The sequence below is a fragment of the Ictidomys tridecemlineatus genome, chromosome 5 (genome assembly GCF_052094955.1).
Source record: "Ictidomys tridecemlineatus isolate mIctTri1 chromosome 5, mIctTri1.hap1, whole genome shotgun sequence".
In the NCBI taxonomy this organism is placed as follows: domain Eukaryota; kingdom Metazoa; phylum Chordata; class Mammalia; order Rodentia; family Sciuridae; genus Ictidomys; species Ictidomys tridecemlineatus.
In genome coordinates, this window is record NC_135481.1 from 162,623,494 (window position 1) to 162,647,153 (window position 23,660).

General features: G+C 32.4%; 1 protein-coding gene across 9 annotated transcripts in view; it reads right to left on the reverse strand.

The window, feature by feature from the left end:
- Macrod2 (mono-ADP ribosylhydrolase 2) overlaps nt 1-23,660 on the reverse strand; it is a 1,956,002-nt gene that overhangs the window by 1,718,255 nt on the left and 214,087 nt on the right. The gene's annotated exons all lie outside the window — the stretch shown is intronic.

Below are 23,660 nucleotides of genomic sequence, written 5' to 3' on the forward strand. Positions count from 1 at the left end.
TAAGAAAAAAGTTTGAAGCACTGAGTACCTACATTAAAAAAAAAATAAAAACAGAAAGAAGCCTAATAAATCATCTTATCATACCTCACAGCCCTCAAAAAGGAAGAACTAAATCAAAAATTAGCAAATGACAGGAAATAACTAAGGTCAGAGCAATATTAATGGACTTGAGAATTTAAAAAAATAATACAAAGAATCAATGAAACAAAGAGTTGGTTCTTTTAAAAGATAAACAAGACTGATAAACCCTTAGCCAAACTAACCAAAAGAATGAGAGAAAAAAACCAAATCTACAAAATTAGAGATGAAAAGAAGATATCATCACAGATGCTTCTGAAATTCAAAAGATCATTATAAACTACTTTGAAAATTTATACTCCAATAAACTTGAAAACCCAGAAGATACTGACAAATTTCTAGACACATACAACCAAGTCAAATTATGAAGATGAAGAAAACCAACACAGACTAATAGCAAGTAATGATACTGAAGCAGAAATTAAAAGCTTCTAACAGAAAAGTCCATGACCAGATGGAGTCTCAGGTAATTTCTACCAGACCTTTAAAGAACCAATGCCAAGTCTAATAAAATGATTCCATTAAACAGTAAAGGAGGAAACACTGCCAAATTCATTCTATGAAGCCAGTATAATCCTGATGCCAAAATCAGACAAAGACATATAAAGGAAAGAAAATTACCGATCAATATCCTTGAAGAACATAAATACAAAACTCCTCAATAAAATTTAGCAAACCACATTCAAAAACACATTAAGAGGGGCTGGGGTTGAGGCTCAGTGGTAGAGCGCTTGCCTTGCACACATGAGGTACTAGGTTTGATCCTCAGCACTACATACAATAAATAAATAAGTAAAACAAAATATTGTGTCTATGTTCAACTAAAAAAAATTAAAAAGCACATCAAGAAGACAGTGTACCAGGATCAAGTGGGTTTTATCCCAGGGATGCAGGTTTGGTTCAACATACACAAATCAAAAAATGCAATTCACCACATAAATAGAATTAAGGACAAGAATAACGTAATGATCTCAACAGATGCAGAAAGGCCTTAAAAAATACCAATTCATGTCAAAAACTCTAAAAAAGTAGCGACAGAAGGAATTAATCTCAACATTATACAGGCTATATAAAACAAACACAAAGCCAAAATCTTACTGAATAGAGAAAGCATTTACTCTGAAATCAGGAACAAGACAAGGCTGTCCTCTCTCCCTACTCCAACTCGATATAGTTCTTGCAACTCTACCCAGAGCAATAATAATAATAATAAAAGAATGTAATGCAAATAGGAAAATAAGTCAAATTATCTCTCTCTGCTGATTGATACGAAAAACCCAAAAAACTCCACCAGAAGCCTTCTAGAGCTGATAACATATTCAGCAAAGTAACAGGATACAAAATCAACATTCATAATTCAATAGCTTTCCTAGACTCCAGTAATGAATATGCCAAGAAATAAAATAGGAAAACTATCCCAACCACAATAATCTCAAAAAATAAAATACAATACATGGGAATAGATCTGACCAAGGAGGTGAAAGGCCTCTACAACAAAAATTATAGAACACTGAATGAAGAAATTCAAGAAGGCCTTAAAAGATGGATAGGCAGAATTAATATTGTCAAAATGACCATATAACCAAAAGTGTTATATAATTCAGTAAAATCCTCATCAAAATACCAGTGACATTCTTCACAGAACCAGAATAAAAACAATTTTAAAATTCATTTGGAACAATAAGAGACTCAAAAAGGCAAAGCAACCCTAAGGAATACTGGAGGCATTACAATATCTGCTCTGAAATTATACTTCAGGGCTATCATAGCAAAAACAGCATGGTATTGGCATCAAAAAAGACATGAAGACCAGTAGAACAGAATAGAATTCATAGAGAAAAACCCACATAGATACAGGCATCTGACACTTCACAAAGGTGCCAAAAACATACGCTGGAGAAAAGAGACTTTTCAACAAATAATGCTTGGAAAACTGGATACATACAAGAATAAAAATAGATTCCTCTCACCTTACACAAGAGCCAAGCAAAATGGATCAAAGACCTAGGAATCAAGACAGAAATTTTGCAGATTCCAGGAAAAAAAATACACAGGCTAAACATTCCAACATATTGGAGCAGGTGCCAACATCCTTCATAAGACCCCTAAAGCCCAAGAAATAAGTGGGACAGTATCAACTTTAGAAGCTTTTGCACAGCAAAGGAAACAATTAAGATTGTGATGAGACAGCCTACAGAAAGGGAGAAAATTTTTCTAGCTACTCCTCTGAATAATATTCAGAATATATAAAGAATTCAAAAAACTCTCTCTCTCTCTCTCTCTCTCTCACACACACACACAGACACACACACACACACACACACACACACACACATCAAAACCAATAATTCAACCAAAAAATGGGCAAAAGACTAAACAGACAATTCTCAAAAGAAGAAATATAAATAACAAATATATAAAAAAAAGTTCACGGGAAGGTGCTCCTCCACATCCTATACGAACCTTCTGGAAGGCTGCTGGCAGTTTTTCCTCCTTTTCCACCACTCTGCTCTTTTTAATGATTGTACATAACCCGTGTATTTGTTTTACCTGTTCATCTTCTAAGCTGGGGTGAGGGGTGTGTAGTTTATTCTCATTGTTAGATTTTTTTGCCTTCTTACAAGTGTCCCTGACCTGCAATAAATATTTCCCTCTTAAGAAAAAAAAGAAAAATAAAAAAAATAAAAAAATAAAAAAAAGTTCAACATAATAATCTGGCAAATGTAAATCAAAACTACAATGAGATTTCATCTTGCTTCAGTCAGAACAGCAATCATCAAGAATATAAATAACATATTCTGGCAAGGATGTGGCTGAAAATGTTATCTTATACATTGTTAGTTGGGCTACAAAGTAGTAAACCATTTTGGAAAGCAGTCTGGAGTTTCCTCAAAAGGCTAGGAATGGAACTACTATATGACTCAGCTATCCAACTTCTTTATATTTATCCAAAATAACTAAATTTAGCATAACAATGATACCAGCATTTCAATGTTTATAGCAGTACAATTCACAATAGCCATGTTATAAAACCAGTCCAGGTGTCTGTCAACAGAAGAAAGAATAAAGAAAACATGGTATATATGGACAATGGAGTCTTGGTCATAAAGAAGAATGAAATCATTGCATTTTTTTGGTAAATGGATGAAACTGGAGAACATCATGCTAAGTAAAATATGTCAAGGGTTGAATTCTTCTCTCATATGTAGAAGCCAGAGCTAACTATGGGAAGAAAAGTTGAGGGGGGGGGAGGATAATTTCACAAAAACAGAGGAAAGATGGAGTTGAAGAAGACAATTGAGGTAAAAGAAAGAGGGATGGAAAAAGGAAGGATCTACAGAATGAAACTAACAAAATTATGCATGTATTTATATGCATATACATATGAATATACCACATTGAATTCCACTTTTATGTAATACATACAGTGCCAATTTTAAAATAAATAAATAAAAGGAAGACTAGTAGAATAGAGCAAGGAGAATGGAGGAGAGGAGGGAAAGAGGAAGCACTGGGCTCTGAAATTGAGCAAATTATATTCCATGCATATATTATTATGTCAAAATGAATCCTACTATTATGTATAACTGAAATGCACTAATAAAAACATTTTTTAAAAAGATAATGAGGGTTAGGGGTGTAGCTCAATATAGATTACCTGCCTAGTTTGCATAAGGTCCTAGGTTTGATACTCTGTATTTTGTGTGTGTATGTGTGTGCGCACGTGCATGTGCATACTGCACAATTGCCTGCTCTTCATACAAATCAAGAATATCAATATAAAGGTACCCAGACAAATTATAAGGTACAAATTCCATCAAGAAAATTTTTTATCATTTTTCCTGGCCATTAAGGTTCAATATAAGTTTAATTATGCTGCCAGCATGTTTATAATTTCAGAATTGCCAGTCTATGTTCCCAAACTCATTTCTCCATGTTTTTCAATAAGAATTCAGTATCCCGAGGGAAGTGCCTCAAATGGAAAAATACTCATCAGAACAAAAAAAATTATTAGAAGATTTACTGTGAGAGCCTCTAGAGCTATATGCACTCCAAAATAACTTTGGTTATAAGTTGAGTCCATTACATTTATATATGGACTCAAACATTTTCAGTGGCATTACTATAGTAAATTTGCCAATTGAAACTGTATGAGTTAAAAGTCCTTGCAAAAATTTACCCAGAAACACATAATAAAAGGTAAAACAAAACATGTCTGAATACTTTAAATACTAGTGGTCTTAACAGCTATGTATTCAAATTCATAACATGACAGGTTTTATATTGGACACTCCCTAGGTATAAGAATACTTGAATCTCACAGAAAACCAGTTTACAGATAAAGGAGCTAAAGCGTAGCCAACCAGACAAGGGCAAGATCACATAAGCAAATAAATTGTAAAGAAATACGGATTCAAACCCAGGGCAGTCTGATGCCAGACTCCTCTCTTAATTTCTAAAACACATTGTTTTCACAAATCCTCCTAATATACAGATTCTGTTTTATAAGAAATCATTCTGGAAATTAAACACCTTTTAATTTTATAATACTAAGCTTCTTTAATGTTGTATAACAGTAATTGTTCTCTTTGCTCCTTTGATAGTTTAGCATCTTAACTCTTTGTCCCAAGATGACCTACCATTCCCTGGATAGAAAGTAGGGCATCTTAATTATCATCACCACCTCAGAACACAGAATTATAGGAAGAAATATCTTTGCAGGGAGTAGGTCTTTAAAATATCTAGGCTTTTTTCTAATCAACTCAATTATACATTTACTCCTTGTAAGAAGAATAGGATGACATGAAACTAAAAAGCAGTAAAATCAAAGCTGACAAACAGACTAGTGAAATTAAAGTATCTTTATGCTGCATTCATATATGGAATGTACAATTAATACATGTTAAGAACAAAATAAATAAAGTCTCTTGATCCTGCTGCAGAGATCAGCCCATATATCCAACAAAATTTGCCTGAAAAATGGGATCAAAAGAGAGAAATAATAATAAACCAGATCTTTAAATGCTTCATGTGTTTAGATACATTATACTGTTTATTATTAAATGGTGATATTCTCTATGAAGGGAATTTCAGAAAATGCAAGTTCATTCTAGGAAACTCCAGATCCAGATTATATAAGAAGTTCTTTGCCAGAGCAGAAAAGCTGGCCAACGCTTTGCATTTTGGTTCTTGCTTGGTAGCTGCAAGTTCTCTGATGAATCACCTCCCAACATAATTTAACTTTTCTCCTCTTATTCTCACTTCTTTCATACTTTAGTAGACAAGCAGTGACAATGATGGTGTCCTCCCTCAACTATCACAGGAGGAAAGCCTTTCATATCTGCTTTAAATGACCAGCTCTGAAAAAATAGTAAGTCCACCAGGCATGTTATTGGTAATGTCAGTCCATCCATCTATCTTAAGAATGTTGGCATTTAAAATTAAGAAGAGGCTGGTTTATAGATAAGACAAGCAGAAAAAGTGAGCCTACAATTTGCATAACAAGACAGAAATTCTAGTCTGTTTTACCACTTTCTGTCTTTCATTCAATCATTCAACTGGCTAAGCCAGGAAAAACATAAATTCTTCCTGTGATATATTTGCAAAGTCTTAGCTCTAGGATGTAGTAGGAAAAGAAAACAACATAATAAACTTAAGCATTATTAATGTTTTCTGACTGTCTGAATGCATATATACTGCAGCTGATTTGATTCGCCAATTTTGAGGTAAGAGTAAATCCTTCCCTTTTAAGATCTGTTTTCCAATAAAACCTTATTTAAAATAATGAGTGGAATCAAACTATTTTGAATAAAAGTCTGAGTTACAAAGCGAATAAATGACTTATCCAGTCTACAAGGTTAGCAGCAAGATTAAAATTAGAAAGTATATGACTAGTGATTTCGTACTTGATATACTTGCCTTATAATATGCTAACAACTATTGGTAAATAAGCAGAGCAAAAATGTAGTACTGCTGTGTAGCAAGTAGATGAAGAGTTCTGTGTGTGTGTGTGTGTGTGTGTGTGTGTGTGTGTGTGTATGTGTGTGTGTGTGTGTGTGTGTGTGGTGTGTTGCTGAGTATGGAACCCAGGACTCATGCATGCTACAAAAGTGCTCTATAACTGAGCTATGCTCCAGCCTCTTTGCAGACTTCCTAAGTTTAAGAAAATGGTATTTCACAGAAGCAAATTCAAACAGAGACATATTCTGCTAAAATCCAGTGATGGTAGGTAATGATGACCAGTAATACTTTCATCCGTACCTTGAACCCTAGTACCAACCTTTCAGTTGCCAATATATTTTCTTTTAAAAACTAAATTTCATATCACTCTGTATATTATGGAAGCAAATGATAAAACTATGAGAAATTTACACATCTACCAAAATTATTAAAATATATGTACATATAAAATAACTTTCTAATCCCCACAAATGCAGCGAAAAATAAATATATCTAGTTTAGAAATATACTCAGCAAACTCATGGGTCATTTGGTGGTTGATGATCCAATCTGTTGGGTATATTTTGGGTTCCTTGCTTCTTTTTTTTTTCTCTCCAGATGCTTCTTTTTCCGATTTTGGTGTTATTAGATCTTCAACAAAGTATGGAAGAGGAAAAATTTGTGAAACTCAAATCATTCAGTTTTGCCTCGTTGAGGCTATTACAAATGGCAAAATTATAAACAAAGAGTTGTATTATTTTCTTTTTTATAAGATTACATTATCTGTTACATATCACCACCGCCTTCCGTGAACAATCACCAACTACCTCTTCGAGTTATTTTGTGTACCTTGTCAGTTATATATTTGATCCTGGAATTCTGAATTTGTCCTTACAAAAGCGGCAATGCAATTATAAGTAAGGTTTCACCATTTTCTTTTAAGCTTAAAAAAATATATATATTCAAGGGGGCTGGGATTGTGGCTCAGCAGTAGAGTGCTCGCCTAGCATTGGCGAGACCTGGGTTTGATCCTCAGCACCACATAAAAATAAAGGCATTGTGTTGTGTCCATCTGCACCTAAAAAATAAATATTTAAAAATATTTTTTTTCAAGAAAAAGGCTATAGGTATTATTGGAAAAAACAATTTGATTAAAAGTCAAGTACAAAGAGGGGCGAGTAAGTATAAAAATGAGATAAGGAAAAAGTAAGTTATATAATAAGAAGCACTGAGATGAAAGTGGCATGGTTGAAGGACAGAATAAAAGTGTGTATGTGCACATGGATGGCCGCATACACACACACACACACACACACACACACCACAAAATATTAAAAGAAGTTTCCATTCACATTTGTTATGCTATGGTAACACCAATCTTCACAAAGTAAGAGTATCAGAACTTCATGGGGAGCAACACAATGACTAATTTACATGGCTGAAATCTGAGGTAGTCAAATGATAATTTTAAGCCCTAAGCATCCTGATTTGATGAGAAGAAAGTTAGGAGAATCATTTACCTTACATCAAGCCTCATGTGTATTGTCAGCATGTACTGCAAATCTCTTTCCTCAGGTCACTTCCACCTGGAGTCTTGGTGTCAGCACCTCTGCTCCTTGGTCTGTAAGTAGGACTGGCTATATTCAAAGAAATTTAACAATACTCCCTAACTCAGAATGACAAGAAACCAACAGAACCATTTAGATTCTCAATTAAAATACCTTTACTTTTTCAATACAAGTTCTCTGTAACTTCAAATACTTTTGTGAATTTATTTTTCTTTCAGCAAAGAACATTTAAATTTCATGTTAATACGCTCTCCACGAATGTCAATTGTCACATTTACTTTTCATTAATTATTTTAAAAACAGAAAAAAAAACATTCTTAAGCAGCATCATTATAATGTATGTCTCAAGTAACATAAAATGTAAAAAGCAAGGTGTCATAAATAACAATCTCTTTTTTCTTTTCTTTTTATCTTTGAACCAGGGATTAAATCCAGGGCACTTAACCACTAAGCCACATTCCCAGCCCTTTTTTACATTTTATTTAGAGACAAGGTCTCCCTGAGTTGCTTTGAATTCAAGACCCTTTTACCTCAGTCTCCGGAGCCACTGGGATTACAGGTGTGTGTCACCATGCCAGGCTAATAACAATCTCTTAAAGATAGAATAAGCCAATGATGTAAGCCTTGTGTTGAGGTGGAGATAAGGTAATCAAAAATTATTTACAACTATTCATTTTATTTCTGTATAAAAAAGAGATTAAAAGACTGCAAGTAAAATTTTAAAGTCATTCACTATCCAAAATCATTTCTTTTTAGAATAGAATAAATTATCAGATATTATAAACTATTTTACACTACATTTTTAAATATATGTATCAGGTTTCTGTTTCAAAAGCCCTCTCATTCCTCTACATACTCACACACATATTAACATAAAAGTAAAAGTCTTATGAATATGTTGTCTGCATTAGCATGAATCCAGGTGTGAAAAAGGACCCATTAGAGAATTAAACACAACTACCTCACAGGAAAAAGAAACTAAAGGGATGGTAAGAAAAGACAAAATAATTAATTTTTATAGGCAAAAATTTGATTTAAAAATATAAAAAGGGTGTGTCACTTTCATTTAAAAAGTGAAACTTTAAAAGGAAGAAACAAAATCATAAAAGTTCTAGAAACAATTTATTTATATTCTTTTCACAGGAAAGGCAGTACATATAACCCTGAAGTCAGAATAAAAAAATATACACAATGATCTAAAAAATTAATTCCACTACATTAAAGGTGAAAAACAAATAAACATAAAGAAATATTTCCACTGGCTATGATAAAAGACTAAGTTTTATAATTTGCATAGTATGTACAAATCAAGAAAAAAAATCTAATAACACTTAAGAATAGAGAAAGCTATAAACAAGAAGATCATGACAGAAAGAAATAGTAAGGAAATATGATCAATCTCATTCCCCAAAAAAGAAATGCAAATCTAAAAGCAATGGATGTATGAACCAAGCAAACAGAATAGAAACCAGAAAGAAGTCAAATTTTTGACCAATCGATGTTTATCAAGGGTGTCAAAACCATTTAATAGGATAAATAAATAAAATTCTCTTTAATAAATAAAACTGGGACAACTGGCTATCTGTATGCATAAGAATGAAATCAGACCCCTGCTTTGCAACATATACAAAAATTAACTCAAACTGGTTCAAAGATAGAAAATAAGAACTAAAATTATAAAACTTTAAAAAGTAAACACAGAAATCTTTATAATTTTCTCCAATAGTTTGGATTTGGAATGTTCCCCAAAGGTTCACATATTAAAGGTTTAGTACACAGACTGGTTTGCTATTGAGATGTGATGGAACCTTTAAGAGGTAGAGCCTAGTAGAACATTCTACATCATCAAGGGCATGTCCTCAATAAGAATTGTGGGACCCCAGTCCCTTCCTCTTCCTTTTTCACTGTCATCCCAACTATGAAATAAATGGCTTGGCTTTGCTGAGAGCTCCCCCTCATGATATATTGCCTTATTACAGGCTCAAAATCAATGTGTCTGTCTAACCACAAAACTGAAACTTCCAAAATTGTGAGCCAAAATAAATCTTTCCTCTGTCTAAGTTGATTATCTCAGGTATTTTGTGACAGTAATGGAAGGCTGAGAGCACACTTTGGACTTGGCAATAGATGTTTAGACATGATTCCAAAAGCATGAACACCAAAAACAAAAATAGATAAATTGGACAAAGGGACAAAGCCATATGTATATGGCTTTTGCTTACCATGTTTGAAAATAGAAAAAGTTATATAATAGGCACACAAGTAACGAAGAGAAAAAACAAGAATTTTCATATTACATTGCTGTGCCTATAAAGAGAGGCATCCAGTTTTCTTATTTTTTTATTACCAAATCATGGTTATACATAGAAGTTGGGTTAATTTTGACAAAAAAAAAAACATACATGCATGGCATTTGATTTACTCCATTCCAGTTCCAATGCCCCCCTTTCCCTCCTATATTTCCTCCTCCTTTTCTCCCCTTCCTCTATTCTACTGATCTTTCTTTCACTCATTTATTTTGATCAGTACTTTCTACATATACATATAGGTGAAATTCCCTATGGTATATTTATATAAGCACAAAACAGAATTTTGGTATATTGAATACACATTTTCTCTCCTTCTCCATCCCACTTTCCTGCCTCTTAATCTTAATCTCCTACTTCTACTCCATTGATTACTCCACTGATTTTCCCTGTACCTTTATGATATCCTATCCCTCCCCAAACTTCTTTCCCTTATTTTGGTCTAGCTTTCACAAATAGGAGAGAATATTCTACCCTTGATTTCTGAGTCTGGCTTACTTCACTTAACATGATGTTATCCATTTCAATTTGATGCTAGCCAACACCTCACTCTACCAATATGACTTTCCCTTACACTTTCCAGTGGACTCTAACATATAACTCTAAATATTTTCATTATATAACTTTTTTTGATAGTAAAGAACTGGAAACACTCTAAAATTGTCCATCATTTAATAAATGTTAGTACAACCACAAATGGTACACATAAAAGTAATGTTTTATAGTCATATATATTATTATACAATAAAATATCTCAAAAAGGTTAGGCTTAAAAAAGTAAGATGCAGAGACAAATTATGTATGTATGTATGTGTTTGTATAACATATATATGTAATTATTCCAGTTATTATGTTCTTGTTCCTTGTATGTATATATAAGCAAGCTTTATACATGTAAAGAAGAAGAAAGAAATCTTTTATTTTATACTTTTTTGACCATGTATATAGGTCGCTTTGCTTTTAATTTAATCAATCTTTACAAAATTTTTTTGTCATTTACTCTAACATCTGACAATCATGAGTAATTTTTCTCTAACTTTAAATACTTTCATTCATTAAAAATAACTAATTAGTATCACTCAGATCTTGAATGTCCCTCAAAAACTCATATGTGAAAGAATTTATCTTCAACCTATGGTGCTATTGAAAAGCAGTGGAACCTTTAGAAGGTGAGACCTAGTGAAAGGAAGTGGTGTGCTCTTGAAGGAAATATTGGGATCCCGGCCCCTAATCTTCCTCTTTCTTTGCTTCCTAAACACCATAAAGTGAGCAAGTTGCTCTACCATGAGCTCCGTGCTATGGTACAATGCCTTACCACATGTCAAAAGCAATAAAGTCAACTGACTGTGAACTAGAACCTCTGAATCTGTGAACAAAACTAAACCTTTCTTCTTTTTAAGTTGATTATCTAAGGTATTTTTTACAGTAGTATAAGACTGACAAACTAATAAATTTCCTTATCATTTGAATAATGATACTTTGCAATTAAATTATCACCACGTCTCTGATCTAATGAGAGCATAGATTCCAAATTCCTCTTGGAACAAAGAATAAATAGTTCACAGATATAGTTGGTTTAATCTTTTAAATCTTTCAGCATCTAGAAGTTTTATACTCCTAATTGTGATTATATGTCAGTTGTAACTGATAATTCAGCCCCTCTGACACAAACATAGAATAGAAATTAATCTCCCAAAAGATACTAAAGAGAACAACTAAAGGAATAATCAGAGTATTTATGGAAATGTAGGCTAGCAAAACTATTTTATTTTTTACCTCCAGTATTTACATCAACACCAGATTTTTTTACATAAATAAGGATAGCCTTCTTTTCTTGAGGGAGTACAACTTTTTCCATTGATAATTTGTTGATAAAATCTGTTGTATATACCTTTATTCTGAGCTTGCATCTTTTATTCCAAATGATATAAAAAATGGCAAGTCATATTCTTCTTGATGGTAGGTTTGATTTTTTTCCCAAAGGCAAAATGTTATTCTATAAGAGAAGCTACCAGAAACCAAAGCACAACTAGCACTACCAATTATATGAAATATGGGTCTTTTCCATGTGCAACTAGTAATACAGTTCTTAAACCAATTCTGAATTAGGTGTCACAGAAATGACTTACCAGAGTACAGTAAAATCTGAGTACAGACTTTCAAGGTAATAGTATGGACTTATCAATACTGATATGTCTCTTTAAAAACATCGTTATTTTGAAATCACACATATACTCTGAAACCAAGAGAGTGTGTATATGAGAAGTCATTCTCCTGATCCTTATCTGTAAAGAGTTAAATGATTTTTAAGGTAACCAGATGCTCTGTCGTGCTCTAAGCTCTTGTCATCAGGCAGAAGAAATTATATTGACCCCACATCACAAACTCCAATTTTCATTCCACCTCTTATCTAATCTATCAGAAACATTTGACAAAATAATCAGTCCCCTAGCTTCTTATGTCATTTTATTTACAGCTTTGAAGGGTCATTATTTTTCTTCTAATTCTCTTTCTGCCTCATGGGTTACTCTTGCTCAATGTCCATTTCTGGTCATTCCACATCTACCTGATCTTTAGACAATGGCAGAACCCCAGACTCAGGTCTCTATTATTTTCTATCTATACTCATTCATTATATGATGTTCTCTAATATTCTGCCTTTATTGACTGTATTTATGCTGCTAACTCCCAAAATTATATAACCAGGCCTAACTTTCTACTTGCCATCTTAGATATCGAATATAACTATCTCAAACTTCATATATGCAACCCATGCTCTTAATTTCCAAACTAACATCTGTTCTATCTACAAATTACCTCTTTTCATTAAGTTGTGCCTCTACTTTTCCAAAAATCTCAGAACCATTCTCAGCTCCTTCCTTCTCTTTCCTCACATCTTTTATTCCAAATGATATAAAAAATGGCATCTTTTATTCCAAATGATATAAAAAATGGCAAGTCATGGAACCAATCTAGATGCCCTTCAGTAGATGAATGGATAGTGAAAATTTGGTATATACACAATTGAACATTACTTAGCATTAAAAGAGAATAAAATCATGGCATTTGGAGGTAAATGGATGAGATTGGAGAATATAATGCTAAGTGAAGCAAGCCAATCTCAAAAACCAAAGGCCCAATGTTTTCTTTGATATGAGGATGCAGATGTACAATGGCAATGGGCTGGAGGAGCATGGAAAGAATGAAGAAACTTTAGGTAGGGCAAAGGGGAGGGAGGGGAAAGAAGTGGGAAAGGGGGAAGGAAAGACAATGGAATGAGTTAGACATCATTACCCTAAGTACATGTATAAGACACAGTGTGAAAATACTTTGTGTACAGTGTCTTGAAAACCTGTGCTCTATATGTGTAATATAAAATGAATTGCATTCTGCCATCATATATAACAAATCAGAATTAAAAATAAAATAAAAATTTTAAAAAGCATTGTTCCATATTTTAATTTATTGATAATATATAAAAATATAACATTATCATAATACCTGTCAGTATTTTAGTTGTTGTTACTGATTTCTTCTCACTATTTTGATTTTTCTTTAAGAAGCTTTTAGGAACTTATTCTATACCTGATACTGATAATTTATGAGGATTATATTCAAGATGGCATTCAGAATTTTAACAAAGTACCTTTCAATTAAAAAAAGAGGGGGCCAAAAGAAGGCAGAAAATTGTCTCCCATAGCTATATTTTAATATCATAAGTTGAATATTAATTCTTTATTTTTACATATATTACATCAATTTTGGAAAAGATTGTAAATATCTTATTACCATGAATAACATATATTATAAAAAGACATATCCAACCTAAATATAAGAAAGGTAAGTCTCTAGGTGATATAAATGAAACACATATTTAGGATGATAAACAAAGCTAAACCTATACTACATCACTAAGAATCAGGATTTTATAGTTGGAAACTAAAACTTTCAAATATGTAAGGATACATTCTGATAACATGCCTACATATACAGGGAAATGGAAACTGGATTACCTACATAAAGCAATTTCTGAAACTTAGTTTAGAAAAACTCACTCCACTATTGCAGAGAATCAGCAAGAAAGCTGACCAGGGAGATGGTTGGAAGACCCATCCACAAGAAATTAGAATCCCACTGTCTATTATACACATAAGTATGGGGTCCACATCACAGTGCACTCATGACATAGGGATTCCAAATGAAAAATTTACTAAAAATCTGGTATCGAATCTGGGTATATTTATAGTTCCTAAAAAATCAAATTAAAACTAGCTAATAGAATACTTCTTTAACTCCCAACACACAGGACTCCAATAGTAAACAATCTATATTGATAATGAGCAAAGTAAAAATAAATAGTTGCACAAATAAGTGAATTGTGAATGAATGAGAGAATTTATACCCTAAGAAATAAAAATGAAATGATCTGAATATTAGTATGTGTTTAAAATATCATTTTAGGGCTGGAGCTGTAGCTCAGTGGTAGAGCACTTGCCTAGCATGGGTTCAATTCTCAGTACTACACAAAGATAAATAAATAAAATAAAGGTATTATGTCCATTTATACAAAAAAATAAAGGGCATATAAATCAAGAATATAGACATATGTAAAGGAGAATTTCAAGAACTGAAAAACAAGAAATGAAATATCTCAAAGAAAGAACAGGTAGAATTATATAACTTGGACTTAGCTAAAGAAAGATATGAGGCAACATGTAAGGAAAAAAGATCAAAATTATGTGATTCGGGATACATGAATGAAAAGATGTACCATTTATCTAATAGGAGTACTAATATGTAAGAAAATAGAGTTGTAGAAGCAATTTTTAGAAAATATTGCTCATACTTTTCCAAACATTTTTTAAAAGAATCCTTAGATTGAAGAAATGGTGAATATGTTTATATTTACACAAATATAGGTTATGAACATATGAATCCACATATAGACAAATTGTAATGAAATCCCCAAACACCAAAGACAAAAGGAAAATGGCGACTGTTACAGAGATCACAATTAAACTGACAACAGACTTCCCATCAGCAACAAATGCTGCCAGATAATGTCAGCTAGAATTCCAAACCCACAATTCCATACTAGGAATTCAAATTGTTAATGAGTGAAGAAGAAATTTTTAAAAATTTTACACATACATAGATTGAGAGTTGATTACTGCAGACTCTCACTGAAACTCAATTTTGGTAATGGGGAAGGAATTTGATGCAAGAAAAAATACATATCATTTGAATTGAAAATGAAACAGTGATTTGAAAAAAATTAGAAATGCTTACTGGAAATAAGTCAAAAATAAAGTAGATCTAATATATTGAACAATATGACAATTGAGGCAAAAAGACAGAGAGACTTAAAGTATTAATGATGTGTCTACTCCAGGCTCTGTTAATCATTTAAGGATGGAAATTCCCAAACTAGTAGAGGCAATGTGCGAAAGATGAACTAGATGAACATACACCAAATTCATAAATGCAATAGACTCTGCAAAGTTTGGAAGAACAATGAGACCAAGGGGGTAACAAAGGGACTTTTTAAAAAATCTTTAATGTCATTTTTAATCTTAAGAATTTTGAGCTAAAATATAAATATATTAATTATTTATGTTGAGTAATCAATATTTCTCAATTTTATTCTAATATTTTAATATTTTTAAATGTTAAACTCAAAGTTGCAGATGTAGACTATTTTTTAACTGTAAAAAAGATTACTACCATGTCTCAATCAAAGAATATAAGAGTATTGTGATTTGAAATCTCATAAATCCTCAAGAGTTGTATGGACTAGAAAAGTTCTAATCTTCAGTTTATTTCTCAATCTTAAATGAATATGATGTCAAACTGTTTTCCAAGTTTCAACCATTTTACAAGAAATGACTAGTACAATGTTACACCTTGACTTTGAAACTGGGACATAAGCACAAGCATATCAGAGCAAGCATGATTTAATTTCAAAAGTACATGGGTTTCTTTTCAGAGCCAAAAGAAAGAAACAAAGGGAGGAAGAGAGAAAGGGAGGAAAGGAAGGGAAAGAAGGAAAGGAAAGAGAAGAGTATAAAATGTGTATTTCCAGGGCTGGGATTGTGGCTCAGTGGCAGAGTGCTTGCCCAGCATGTGTGAGGTACTGGGTTTGATTCTCAGCACCATGTATAAATAAATAAAACAAAGGTACATTGACAACTAAAAAAAAATTGTAAAAAATGTGTATTTCCAAGTAGAAATGAAAAAGTTCACAGGGAACTTGCTTGGGTATACTAAATAACTTGCTCCTTATCTTCAATTGAGCCTCCCAGTTTAAAACTTTAACATATCAGTGGGTTAATTGACACAGCTAGTCCATGAGCAATATACATCAGTTTAATAAAAACAATAGTACCATAAATATTATTTTTCTTATATTATTTTCCTTTCCAGGGAAAAAGAAAAGTTAAACTTATAAAGGATAGGGCAATTCCAAATTGCTATATTGTTCATGCACTTGTAAATGAGGTCTGCAGCTTCTAAAACCAAAATAGAGTGCGAATGTCCCAGTAAATCTGCATCAGATGTGCTTCAGGTTGAAAGGAAATTATACCAAATTCAAGTAGTTAAATGAATCGTGAAAAAAGTGTAATTTACACAGATAGACCATGTTATGCAATTGCTCTACTTGTAGAAGTCTATGTATAGAGCAAAACAACTCCCTTATTATTTCCAAAAATATATGTAGTTGGTTGTTCCTCTACAGCTGGATGAGGCATTTCTTTATAATATCTTTCAAGGCATTTTAAGGCAGAAAAATGAGTTATGTTAGTCATAAAGGGAGGTAATATAGTTTAACATGCAAAGAAGGTGCTCAGGAGACTACTGCCTGGTGTTTGAATCATGGCCCTCCAACTAGCTATGTGAGCTTGTGCATGTTTCTTAACCACTATGTGCTTCTGTTTTATAATCTACAAAATGAGGATGCATATGTGTGTGTATATATGTGCATGTGTGTATGTGAGTGCATGCATGTGGAAATAAATGTCATTATTCAAAATATTTAAATGTATAATCAACATCTCTTTCATCTTTTAAGAACTGTAATTGAAATATTTTCTAGTATGTAATTTAAGAACTGTAATTGAAATATTTTCTAGTATGATTTTAGGCTCTAAGTTAAAATATACAGTTGTTCATAATATAAATTTTATCCCTTCTACATATGAAAATATTAGTCTAGAGATGTAACTTCATATAGACTTAAATAACTAGATACCTTTTTAAATCTGCCTAGAGCAATATAACTCCTCTGTTATACAGCCCTATTACCAAGTACAAAGCATCAATTATACAGTGCAAGCTTCTCATATTAAAAAAAGATTAAAAAATAAAAATTGATTAAAAATAACTATTCTTACCTACATTTAATTTTCAAGCATTATAACTAGTTTATTCTGATTCATTAAAATAGCAAATATTTAAGTGCTCTTGCATATACAAAATAATGAGCAGACACATGAAGCAATATTGGAGGTGATGAGTAATGCTGATCTCCCAAAGGAAGGGAGAGGCAGCTATATCCACTTTGGTAGTGTTAGGCATTTTGACAAGAATGCAGCCAAATGACAAGGTCTAAAAATTTGTTTGTGGGTATGTTTGTTCATTTGTGAAGGGTGTGTATGTGTATGTGCATGCATGCATGCATGTGTGTGTATACAGAAAGAAATACAATTGTGATTATATGTGTATGGGCAAAAGACAAAAAAAAAACCAACAGAAAAATAGAAGCAATTCAATCTGCAGATAAACCAGAGGTATAATAATATAGTACATGGAACACAAAACATACTGAAAACCCATTGAGATCTTAAATCATCTAAAATAACTGAATTGATTATATAAAGTGATATTTAATTTAACACAGCTTTCTACTTTTGTTTGAAAGTATCACCATTTTCCTTCAGGAAATATGTACTTACTGGAAAAATACATATAATAGAAATAACTAAATTTTAAATTATGAATTTCACAAAATACCATTCAGAGACTTAATTCTAGGATTCAGTAAGGGCAATCTTCAATAATACCTTTAATAATGTGGCCAGTTATTCCTACTGCTCACTTATAACAGGGTTCTGGAGCTAACAATGTCACATGCACTATGTCATTACCTTCAGCCTCTAGTAAAGTTCCACCATAATAACATCTGATCAGCATCATCAAGAACATATACTGAATGCTTACCATGTGCCAGAAACTACTCTAAGTACTTCCAGTGAATTAATTTATATAATCTTCACAATAACTTTGGAAGCAGGTACAATTATCAATTATCGTGCTTATTTTATTAATGATTGGTAAATGAGACATGAGAAGGTTGAATATCATGCCTAAAGTCATACAGCTAGGAAGGGATAGCATCAGGATTTCAACCTAGGCAGCATGGCTATGGAATTCAGACTTTTAACCATCATACATACACTACAGGAAAAAAAGTATAGAACAGAGAAAGAAGAGCAATCTTTTAAAAGATGACCACTATATCTTTTCTAGAAAAATGAAACAGTCTCTTAGTTTCTCAGTTTCTGCCCTTGCCTCTTTAGTTCACCACATAGCAGTCAGGAAAATCTTTTTTATATGTAAATTAGATTTCACATCTTTGATCAAAACTTTACAATTACTTCCTATCACACTTAGAATAAACTTAAGTTTTTACCATATCATAGAAAGCTCCTATATTAACATGATCTTGCCTTTGCTTACTCATGAAACTTTACTGCCTACTGCTTTCCCCCAAAGCTTGGTTAGTCCTAAGTACAATGGCCATCTTCTGTTTTTCAAAAATGCCAAACATGCTCATGCCTGAGGGCCATTGTATTTACTGTTCCCTCTAATGCTATTACTCTTCTGTCAAGTATACTCTTACAGTTTTCTACCTACTTTCATTTAGGTCAGACTGCACCTCCCTAGAGAGCCTATTTCTTACCACTTTTTTTTTTCAAAACACTCTTCCCACTTAAAGTTCACCTTACCCTATTTAATATTTCTTTATAGTACTTAATAGTAATTGAAGTTATATTGCATTTATGTATTTAACTTTTATCTTATCTGTTACTAGACTGTGAGCTCTATGAAGAGAGAAAATGTGTCTTAATTTACCACCAAAACCATATTTCTAGAACAGCACTTGGTATACAGTGTATTACTTTTACAATGAAGTTAAATTAATTTTTAGGATTCTTCTTTTCTTCCATTTTCTATACCTAAGAAAATGTGATAAGACATGAGATAAGAACAACAATGAAAAAAGGGAAAAAGAGAAAAATTTTAAAAGGAGACATGATATAACAGATTATCAATCACTGAAAAAATTACACACTAATAACCATTAGATACATGAAGAGTTATCTGAGAAGAAATAAAACCAGTTGTTCTTCAAAATATAGTGAAAGCCAAATAAAAAGAAATTAAGTTATTGCATCTTGTATGTTCACTTAAGACACAAATGAAGACATTTTGACAGTTTTTCAAAACAGATTTACCGAACCAGATATTTAAGATGCCCAAAGTCAATCTTCATATAAGTTCTCCAAACCCTCACAACCTCTTCAAAGAAAGGGAAAAATTAAGTCTTCCATTTATCTCAAACTGAGCATGACCCACCACACTAATAAGATAATTTAAATCTTACAATAGGACAACTTTTTGTTCCTTTGTCCTACATTGGTTGCATGGATATCTGGAATGAAAGATCAAGAAGACAACTAGAATGAAATGGACCTACACTACAGTAGACTTAACAATAGATGGCTTTTCCTGCATTTCTTTAGCTTTTACAAATAGAGCAAATAGAATACAGTTGATGAATAAGCCGAAATACCATACCTTCTATTATCATGAAGGATTTAAAATAATATACAAGGGATAGGTAACTTTGAGAAAGTTTTAAACTGTGAAATACTTCTACTTATCATATGTAACAACTACTACAAAGACATTTGATAACTGTTATTTATCAAGTTTTAAAATAAAAATACAAAAATACTAATGTATAATTTTAATTTAAGGAGTAATTAAATATATTTAAAAATATGACATTATTACCTATTTTTACTAGTTAATTTTATTCTGCATTAATTGATTTAAAAATTTATGTAAGAGTGTGAAATTACAAATCTTATACCTCTTGAGCAAAAATTGCCATTAAAAATTTAGACCAGTACAGGGGCTAGGGTTGTGGATCAATGGTAGAACACTTGCCTAGCATATGTGAGGCACTGGGTTCGATCCCCGGCATCATACAAAAATAAAAACAAATAAATAAAGGTATTGTGTCCATCTACAAATTAAAAAAATATTTTTTAAAAAATTTAAGCCACTACAAATACAGAAATGTTGCAATATTTCCCAAAAAGCTTAACTTTTAAAAAGAACAGAAATTTGGAATATAAATAGTATGTGTATGTTTTTTTAACTTAAACAATTTTAGAAGGATATAATAAAGTAATTCTTGGAACAAAAGATTTGCTACTGAGAGTCAATTAAAAATGCCTGGGAAATTCAGGAATTACATAAATATAATTTCAAAATTGCTTAAAATTAAGTATTAATTCAGTGGGAATAACTGAAAAGAATGCATTGACAATCTGATGTACATGAGTTTATTGCTCATTTATTTTGGTGGTGCTGAGAATTGAATCCAAGGGTTCAAGCATACTCAGCATGTACTCTATCACTGTGCATATCCCAGTCCGTTACTTTTCTACTGATAGATGTTTAGTGAGTTTGATTATTGCCTTATTCTTTAAAAAAAAAAAAGAGGAATTTTTTTTCTTAACCTTTATTTTATTTTTGTGTGGTACTGAGGATTGAACCCAGTGCCTCATGCATACTAGGCGAGCACTCTATCACTAAGCCACAACCCCAGCCCCTATTGTCTTATTCTTAATAGTGAAATTTTAGATTCACAGAAAAACTGATCAGAAAGCATAGATTCCCACAAACTGCCTGTCCTTGGCTCAAAGTTGCTTTAATTGTTAACATCTTGCATTGGCATGGTACATTTGTTATTGGTGAATCAATATTGAACAATATTAATTGAAGTCCACAATTTATACTAGGATTCACTCATTGTTTTGTACAGTTCTACAGGTTTTTCCAAATCTATAATGACTTACATTGACTATTATTATATCATACAGAATAGTTTTACTGCCCTAACAATGCCACACACTCACCTCTTTATCATTCCCCTCTCATTTTCACTATTTCTAGAATGTTATAGAGTTGGAATAAGTATATACTGCCTTTGCAGACTGACTTTATTTCAGTTGGTATTGTGCATGTTCTTCTATGGCTTTTTAAGGCTTGATAGTCTTCTCTTTATATCACTAAATAATAGTCCATTGCAAAAATATACCACAGTTTATGTGTACATTTATCTATTAAAGGACAATTTGGTTACTTCCACTTTCACAATTTACATTTGGGATATATTGGATATATATAGTTGAAGCAATATTGACACCATTCTTTATATGTAAATTAATTCTTAAAGGAAAGGAAATTTCAAAGCCCTGTACCAACAGATCCCCTCACCCGCCCCCCCAAAAAAACGTAAAGTTGTCATCAAAATCCTAGCAACATTATATCCTTATAAATACTTAGTTGAAAAGATCCTGTGTATACCAACAGCTACCATCACCAAGACTTCTGACCAGGTACCATACCCCACTGCTCCGTCATTGATCCTATAGAACCTCTAAGGTTCTCTTCTAAGGGGAAGGTCAACATTTCCAGTGCTATTAGACCACATAACTCTCCTCTGTTCATTCCTTGATGCTTAGGCATTTGCCAGGCCATGAAACTTCTATATCCACAACTCACCTGAACAACTAATCAACAATATTTTCTCTCACTTCTACCCTAACCACAAGCATACAGTCTATCCACCATTACCAAACTTCCCCCTGATATTCACATGTCAGAGAAACACACACAAAAAAGAATGCAACATTAGAGTGGTTTCAGGAAATTAAGAAGTAACAGCCACCATTAGAATACTATTTTCAGCAACACTATGGTTTAGAATAAGCCTTTGTAAATCTGGAAACCTGCCATTTATAACTAAAATTTTATTTGCTGTTGTTGTTTGGGGTTTTTTGTTTTGTTTAGAAAAAGCATTATAAGTTTCTAACAATTAACTTAAAATAACATTTTGGATCACCTAAGTTTGAGACCACTTGCTTTTTACACTAACACACAAAATTGAAATCAATATCCATATGGAATCCATAACAAAAGCTTGTATTTTGAAATATTGATTAATTAGTCTGTTAAAATTATACTGAAATCAAGTACTTTCTAATTTAGCACCCTACATTTGCAATTTGATTGACATAAATAAGGTTGTATTAAAGGCTTAAAAGGTGATATAGATCTGAAGATTACAAGTGTTGTATTTCAAAATAAAACTGTTTTAGTATTTTTTACAATACATAGGAGGCTGTAGGAATCAAACTGAAAAGCTAAGTATACTTAAAAAGATGAATATACTTTTTCAAAATGAATAACCACACATTAATATATATCATAGAAAAAAAGAATAAATGTCAGAGCAAGCTATTAGATGAATCAGATTTTATTGTTCCCATAATATTTCTCATGTGTTTTTTTAAAGTAGTTGTGTTTACACACTAAAAGCCTCCTGATTTAAATTTGCCCTTTCAAAGCAGAAGAAAATATGTACATTTTTTTCTGTAATATTCCAAGCTACTAAAATACACCAGTAAAATCATTTGATGTAGTTTTTTAAGCTTGAATTATGTGCTTTACCCTGAGATTATTCTAAGGAAAACAAATTATTCTACCATTAGAGAAAAAAAATACCAACAAGTGGAGATCTAATAAATGAGATTTGAAAATGTTGATAAACACACATCTGACCTATGAAAGAAACTTCCCCCAAACAGGCAGATGGCAAGCTACAAAATAACATCTGGAATTTAATCCCAGGAAATCAGATGCAATGTGAAATGCTGAGCAGCAAGCACAGCACTCACTGGAATATGATATCAGGTAGGATGGCTAGTTTACAGGATCTAAGCACCATAGTAACAACTCTACAGACAGCTATCCAAAGCAGTGGCATTTGAAAACCACAGGCCCTTGATAATAAAAGGCATAATAACAAGAATCAATAACTGGGACTTACTTAAACTAAAAAGTTTTTTCTCAGCAAGAAAAACAATAAAAGAGGTAAATAGGGAGCCTACATTATGGGAACAAATTTTTACTCCTCACACTTCAGATAGAGCCCTAATATCCAGAGTATATAAAGAACTCAAAAAATTAGACAATAAGATAACAAATAACCCAATCAACAAATGGGCCAAGGACCTGAACAGACACTTCTCAGAGGAGGACATACAATCAATCAACAAGTACATGAAAAAATGCTCACCATCTCTAGCAGTCAGAGAAATGCAAATCAAAACCACCCTAAGATACCATCTCACTCCAATAAGATTGGCAGCCATTTTGAAGTCAAACAACAACAAGTGCGGGCGAGGATGTGGGGAAAAGGGTACACTTGTACATTGCTGGTGGGACTGCAAATTGGTGTGGCCAATTTGGAAAGCAGTATGGAGATTCCTGGGAAAGTTGGGAATGGAAACACCATTTGACCCAGCGATTGCCCTTCTCGGACTATTCCCTGAAGACCTTAAAAGAGCATACTACAGGGATACTGCCACATCGATGTTCATAGCAGCACAATTCACAATAGCTAGACTGT